Genomic DNA, 8,345 nt, shown 5'->3' with positions numbered 1-8,345 from the left:
ACCATGGCTATAACCCAACCTTGGAAGATAAGCAGGGCCAGTACTTGATAGGGAGACCACCAAGGAAGATTCTGCAGAAGAAGGCAATGACAAAATATATCTGCTTCTCATTAGGCTTGAAAGCCCCTTGCTGGGGTTACTGTAAATTTGTTGAGATTTGGCAGACTTACGTACCTACACAGGCAACAACATAAGGTAAGGCTGAACAGACCGCTGCTCTGATTCAGCGGGGCTCTCTTTGGCCTCTTCTGCACATGCAGAATAATGCACTTTCAATCCACTTTCAATGCACTTTGCAGCTGGATTTTACTGCGGAATAGCAAAATCCACTTGCAAACAATTGTGAAAGTAGATTGAAAGTGCATTATTTTGCATGTGCGGAAGGGGACTTCTTGTTCTTACAAGCTGTTGCATTCAGCTACCCATACTCTTAACCTTGTATTAACATTGGGGTGATGGGCAGGACTGCTGTTTTGAGGGGAGTTTTATTCAAAAAATTGGCATGGCTCTTGTCACGAGCCCTGAGAACAAAGACTCGTCGAGATTAAAAGGGGCTCAATTAAGTTCCCTGCCACTCCGTCAATATTTGCCTTTCGAAAGATACTGGGTACTGCATACCACTTAGCCGCATAATCACTGATATCCGAGTGTACTTGATGGGCAGATATCAGGTTCTCTGGGTACATTGTGTTTGCCTCATTTTGTGAAAAAAAAAAGAAAACTTCGTGTCTCTGCTTCAACAGCCTGTAGCATTCAAATGTCACCTTCTTTCTCGGAGGAACACTTGACCGGCCTTTCAGATAATCGCTGGGGGACACAAGAGGTCTGAAATACAGTGGGAGACTCCCCGGGTTGCCCAATGGCTTGTCCTGCTCCACTCGTGCCTCAAAGTGGGCTTGATAGTGTGGGCAACTGGTTCCTGGTTTGAGGAAGGGTTTGGGCAAGACTTCGGAAGTGCCACAAAAAATGGCCAGATCATACTGTGAGAAAGCCCCAGATTCTGTGATTGAAGGTCATTCGTCAAAATTACACACCTTCATATAAAATATTTAATGTGGCTCCGTAACCATTTATTTTCACTGGGGATTAATGATGAAATGCCGTTAGATGATATGGGGTCTCTAGGAGGTTTCTAAGGCATCTGCCATAGAGTTACCAGTGATTCCGAGAACCATGTGACATCATCGTCATTTTCAGGTTTTCCCTGGAAGTGAGGTCACATCACACACAGCACCAGTTTCCTTCAACTCTCTGTTCTATTGTATATCTACATGAGGAGAAAATGACAAATATGTGCCATTTGGCCACAGTTTCATTTTGCAAGTGTCTAAACTGCACCTCTTGGATTGGAAGAGGCCCAGTGTATCTTTTGGTTTGTTTTTTTCAGATACACTTTCAAAAGTTGCTATTACTGGGCCAAATCAATGTCCCCCTTGGATTGCAACTCCCACTCAGATAAATCCTATAGTCTTATCACACAGAAGCTTTCAGATACACAGTCTTATTCCATGTTGCATATTAACCATTTTGACAGTTCAAGATTAACCATATTTACTCACACAAAAATCCCTTCTATTCTAGTAGGATTTACATCTAAATCAAGGCACGGATCAAGGTGAAGTGCAAACTATGGGCTCATGCCTCACTTTGCCTTCAGGCCATGCGGAGAATGGAAATAACATTTAACCTTTCCGCCCCTGTTTTCTTTCACAATTTGGAACCATGGTCTCCTTTCTTCGTTGTATCTTAAAGGGAAAATGTGCAATTTTAAACAACAAAAAACTTATAAGTGGGTTGAGCGGTGTATGACAAAGTCACATGCATAAACCTCTGACACATGTGGTCAAAGATTCTGCAGATTTGGAATCAGGCTGAACAGGGTCTCTGCTTTTTTTTATTTACCGTATATCTTCAAGGACAAATGTGCAATTTTAGAGGACCAAACTTTTCTTTTCTTTTTCAAATTAAAAATCAGTCTATATATAATTATATATATTTCTTAATTGTTTACTTTTTAAAATAGTACTTATCCATATACTTCCCAGTAAGTACATTCTTAAATACATTTCCTTACTGTAATTCCCAGTTATTATGTTTGAATTCCTTATTTGTACATCAAAATCAGAAGTATTTCCTAATTTTCCTTATTTGTAAATCAAAGCCAGAAGTATTTCCTAATTTTCTTAAACATGTTTCTATGTTTGCAAAAACTCAGAACTTCATCGCAATTTTTCTCCTTTTTCACATATTTCAATAGCCTTGCTGCTGAAATCATATAGAAAAATAATTTTCTATGTTCTGATCTTATCCCTGAGTCTGAGAGATTTAATAAAAAGGTTTCTTTTCTTAGTTCAAATTGGTATCCCAATATTTCTTGTATCTTTTCATATATCTTATTCCAAAACACTTTTATCTTATAACAGTCCCACCAGATCATAATTGCCCTTCTCTTTAAAACATCTCCAACATACACCTGAAGTGTTTGGGTATATTGTTGCCAGTTTAGATGGACGTAGGTGCCAATGGTAAAACATTTTCACTACATATTCTCTCAAATTTGTATTTTTTGTAAATTTTATAATTTTTCCCATACCTGATCCCACTGCTCTAATAGAATGTTTCTTCCAATTGATTCTGCCCAAACCAAACTCTTACTAAGAGGGGTGAAAATTTAACGCAAGGTCACGTACATATCTACCTTGCCACAGGGAGCAAGTTTGTTTTCTGCTGCCTCAGAGACTGGGACATGGAGTAATGGATTCAAGGTGCAGGAAAAGAGATTCCACCTAAACATTAGGAAGAACTTTTTGACTGTCAGAGCTGTTCAACAGTGGAATACGCTGCCTCGGAGTGTGGCGGAGTCTCCTTCTTTGGAAGTTGTTAAACAGAGGTTGGATTATCATATGCCAGGAGTGCTTTGACTGTGTGTTCCTGCATGGCAAGGGGTTGGACTTGATGGCCCTTGGGGGTCTCTCCCAACTCTGATTCTATGATTTGATTAAACATGTTTTGCTGGATCTGAAGCACTATGAAAACCAGCAGGGAGGAAGGTGGTATGGTATAGCCCAGCGGTGGCGAACCTATGGCATGGGTGCCAGAGGTGGCACTCCGAGCCCTTTCTGTGGGCACACTTGCACAGAGTTCATCATGTGGGGGGGGGGCGGAAAATCAACCCCCCCCACACACACACACTTTTAGGCTAGCCTGTGGACAATCCTTTACCTGGGAGTAAGTTCGGTTGCTGGCAATGGGGCTTGCTTTTGAGTAAACCCTCCTAGAGTCGTGATTCACTCATTCGAAGCATTGCATGGTTGCTTCACCAAGCTTACTCCCGAGTAACATGCGCTTCGGAGCCAACCATTTTTTCTAAACGAAAACCTCAGCATTCAGGTTAAATTGCCGTGTTGGCACTTTGCGTTAAATAAGTGGGTTTTGGGTTGCAATTTGAGCACTCGGTCTGGAAAAGTTCGCCATCACTGGTATAGCCCAATCTCGTCCGAGCTCGAAATCCAAGCAGGGTTGGTACTGGGATGGGGGACCACCAAAGAAGACTCTACAGAGGAAGGCAATAGCAAGCCACCTCTGCTTTCCTTGAAAGCCCCTTGCTGGGGTCACCATAAGTTGGCTGAGACTTGACAGCCCTTATGTCCTCATGAAAATCCACAACATTTGTAAGTCCGCACACCACAAACACTACTTTTAACTCCCTGAGAAGAAAACTCCCACTTTGAGCTCTCTCAAATGTGATGATCGTTTACCATATATTGACCACACATCAGCACAGGATGACGTACAATCAAAATACGCTTCATCACTGGGTGGAATGAGTGAGAAAGATTTTCTCATTATAATTTGGCCATTTATACATTTTCTGTGTCCAGTGTCCACAGCTCATGATTATCTCTCATGTGACTCTAGAAGCACTTTCTTTAAAAACAAAAATAGTTTGAGAGAGCTCTTCATGCTTTACGTGCATGGAGTAATGGTTAATAGCAGTGGACTCCAATCTGGAAAACTGGGTTTGATTCCCCCCTTTTCCATGTGAGTGGCAAACTCTTATCTGACAAACCAGGTTTGTTTCCACACTCCTACATTTCTGCTGGGTGACCTTGGGATAGTCACAATTCTCTCAGAACTCTGCCAACCCCACCTACCTCACAAGGTGTCTGTTGTGGATAGAGGAAGGGAAGGAATTTGTAAACCACTCTGAGACTATGTATTGTCGAAGGCTTTCACTCTGAGACTCCTTACTGGGAAGAAAGGAAGGGTATAAATCCCAGCTCCTCCTCCTCCTCCTCCTCCTCCTCCACCTCCTCCTCCTCCACCACCACCTCCTCCTCCACCACCACCACCACCTCCACCACCTCCACCACCACCACCACCTCCTCCTCCTCCCCCCCTCCTCCTCCTCCTCCTCCTCCACCACCACCTCCTCCACCACCACCTCCACCTCCTCCACCACCTCCACCTCCACCACCACCACCTCCTCCACCACCTCCACCTCCACCTCCACCACCTCCACCACCACCACCACCACCTCCTCCCCCCCCTCCTCCTCCTCCTCCTCCTTCTTCTTCTTCTTCTTCTTCTTCTTCTTCTTCTTCTTCTTCAGAGAATGGAAGATAATGATGAATAGGTACGTGCCCAAATGTTTTTATTGGTCCAGTAAAAGATCTGATCTATCCAGTTTTATGAAACTCTGAAGTTTTATTGGCCCAATAAGCAATGTCCTTTTATCTCTCTAGCCTGGTCACAAAGTAATTGAAGTACACATGGAAATGCCAAACACTTCCCCCCACAATAAAAGATCATGGTTGAAGCTTTTGCAATGACCATCAACCACGTGATTAAGTAAATTATGATGCCTATGTATTATTGTGTTTTGAATGTACAGGGTGAAGTTATTGACCTCCAAAGGCAGATTTTGAAGAACCATTCAAAGCACAATAACACATAATTGTTATAATTGTTTATCATCATGACAGGAGGACCATTTAGAGCAGCGGTATTCAGTCCACGGCTCACAAAGAACCACTTTCATAGTTTCTACAATTACCAAGGTCCTGTTTACTTACATTGCCCACGGCTTACCCATTCCTCCAGCGGTTTCAAAGGGGGTAAATGCCAACTAATCCACATTAGGTGAACGGCCTTGTCCATTTCCCCAAAACATGGGGCAGGTGCTATAATAGAGAACAGTGCTCAGAAGAGGTGGCATGAGAAAGGTTTACAGTGTTTATTTGCCCCAGAGATGAATCGCTAACCTCAGATACTGGTTAGGGTATCGGGTGAACATTTGAGAGAACCAGGTTCAAATCTCCTCACTGCCATGGAAGTTTGTTGGTGTCAGACTCTCGAACGTGGAAATAACGGAGACCGTAGGAAAGTCCAAAAGCAGTTTATTCCAGGTGATGCGAAGAGTAACAATGTAAAGCAGAATCTGAGCTAGAGAGCTCAGATCCAGGACTGATATCTTTTAATCCCCCCAATTTCATCCCACACTAAATGTCCATTACAGTTTCTACTACAAAGCTACAAAGAACCTGGGAACCTTTCACACCTCTTTGAAGATGGGCTGGCGCCAGGAAATTGCTAACAGGAGACTGCCAGGAAGGGAAGAGGGAAACAGGAAAACAATTGCAAATCACACACAGCAAGACATCAAGATACTGACAGGCATGGTCCTGACAGTTGGGTGATTTTGGACTAGTCACACCTCAGCAGAAGTGTATCAAGGGGAAATGACACCCAGGGACAACACCTACTCTGGACGGCCGGCACCCCCCTCCCAGATGACCAAAAGGCTTCACCCTAGGGCTCGGGGCAGGGTGGTTGAACTGAGCCCAGCCCCCCCCCCTCTGCAGGCCAGCTGCTGCCATCCCCAGGGATTAGGGAGGGCAAAAGCCAGCCTGCATGGAGGTGGGGGCGGGGCTTGGTTGTGGTGGGCAGCCCAGGCAGTGCTGCGGCCACCTGCCACCAAGCCCCGCCCCCGATATCCTGGCGCCCAACACCTCCTGTGACCAAAAAGCTTCACCCGGGGATATGATGACCTGAAAGGGTTGCTACTAGGATAAAATAAAGGAAAAGACAATCATGTAAGTCACTTTGTGTCCTCATTGGGGAGAAACGTGGGCATAAAGTTAATAAATACCATGGCTGGGTAGGCATCTGCTGGAAGGTTTCTTGTCCACATATATGAAGCTGCCTTATATAGGGTAACACCACAGATCTAGCAAGGTCAGCATTGTCTACCCTGATGGCAGGAGTGCCCCAGGATCTTCGAGATCTTTCAAAATGCTTTCTACCTTATCCTTTTAACTGGAAATCCTAAAAATTGAATCTGGGACCTTCTGAATGCCAAGCAAATGTTCTCCCACAGAGCTATGCCCCCTTCCTCGTTGGAACCATCTTACACCACATCAGAACATTGGCCTATCAAGATCCATATAATCTAGTCTGTGTGGCAGCAGGTCTTCAGGGTCTGGGTTGTCCTTTCTTTCCACTTCCTGCCCAATCCTTTTACATGAAGATGGCAAGGATTAGACCTGTGATCTTCTGCATGAAAACCAGATGATCCACCACTGATCCTCCACCCCATAAGAAGCTGCCATCCGCTGAGCAAGACCAATGCTGTGTCAAAGTCAGTACAGGGTATGTTCTGGGATTGAACTTGAGACATTCCGGATGCAAAGCAGACGCTCAACTGCACAGCCAAGATCCTAGCACCAATCTGGAACCAACCTGTTTATGCAGGTATACAACTCGCACAGACAATTATTAGATACTAATAAGACTGTAGGCAGAAAGGATTTTTTTTAAAAAAAAAAAAAAGCAGGACTCCTGTCTTTGTTTTTTAAAAACTGTTGCAAATCACCCAGAATCATTTTCTATTTAGCATAAAAAATATTACAGATTTTAATTTGCTATTACCACTCCGAGTGTTTGCATATGTGACAGAGAATAGAAAACAAAGTTCTGGCTGTACCCAAACATTAATTGCTTATTTTAAAATATTCAAATCTTGTGCAAAATTCCAGTGAAAAGTCCAGAATTAGAAGTGTTTGTATGTGTGTGGATGGGTATCTCATGCTTGTACTCTGATTTTGCTACTAAAAGCAATTTACTAAAATGAAGGTATGCAGCAAAGGATCCAGTAGAGAGTAGAGGTCCCCAACAAATAATACACATGCATGCAGGCAGAGGCATAGCTAGGCCAGAGTGCGTCGCTAACGTTACTTTAGAAAACCGAGCAGGCTGGAGAACAGGGCTTCCTGAGCAGGAGTGGCATAGGAGGTTAAGAGCTCGTGTATCTAATCTGGAGGAATCGGGTTTGATTCCCCGCTCTGCCACCTGAGCTGTGGAGGGCTTATCTGGGGAATTCAGATTAGCCTGTACACTCCCACAAAACGCCAGCTGGGTGACCTTGGGCTAGTCACAGCTTCTCGGAGCTCTCTCAGCCCCACCTACCTCACAGGGTGTTTGTTGTGAGGGGGGAAGGTCAAGGAGATTGTAAGACCCTTTGAGTCTCCTGCAGGAGAGAAAGGGGAGATATAAATCCAAACTCTTCTTCTTCTTCTTCCTGTTCTTGTGGGAACTACATTTCCCAGGGTCTCCTAAAGTAAGTGTGGGGGGGCGCCGCGGGGGGGCCGCTGTGGGGGGGAATCATGCCGGCTCCCCCACGGTGCCCCCCCCCCCACATACTTTAGAAAACTGAACAGGCTGCAGAACAGGCCTTCCTGGGAAATGTAGTTCCCACCATAACAGGAAGTCCTGTTCTCCAGCCTGCTCGGTTTTCTGAAGTAAGTGGGGGGGGGGGGCGCTGCGGGGGGCGGGGGAAAGGGGGGGATTTTGCGCCCCCCCACGTGACCCAAATTCATGCGCCCGGTGCGTCGCCCCTAGGAGCTTCGCCGTTGCCTGCAGGATAATAAATAAAAGCTCTGGGTAACTTGCATGTTGTTTTGTATCATTTGGATTGGCCTCATAACAAGTACTCCACAGATTTCGCTTGTTTCTACATGCCTACACTGAGGCAAAGAGTTCTGAGGAACTCAAAAACTTCCACAACTTTTTGTATAATTTGGGTTGTGCGTGTTAAGTGCTGTTAAATTGCTTCCAACTCACGTCCTGTCGCTTACAACCTTGCTCAGCTCTTGAAAGCCATGGCATTCTTGACAGAGTCAATCCCTCATGTTGGATCTTCCACTTCTCCTGCTACCTTCAATTTTTCCTAGCGTTATTGTCTTTTCTCATGAATCTTGTCATTGGGTGACCAAAGTAAAACAGTCATTTTGGCTTCTTGGGAGAATTCAGGTTTGATTCAAACTGTGCGTGTGTTAAGTACCACC

The sequence above is a fragment of the Sphaerodactylus townsendi genome, linkage group LG17 (genome assembly GCF_021028975.2).
Source record: "Sphaerodactylus townsendi isolate TG3544 linkage group LG17, MPM_Stown_v2.3, whole genome shotgun sequence".
Lineage (NCBI taxonomy): Eukaryota > Metazoa > Chordata > Lepidosauria > Squamata > Sphaerodactylidae > Sphaerodactylus > Sphaerodactylus townsendi.
The sequence above is the reverse complement of the archived record's forward strand: the minus strand, read 5'-3'. Positions refer to the sequence as shown.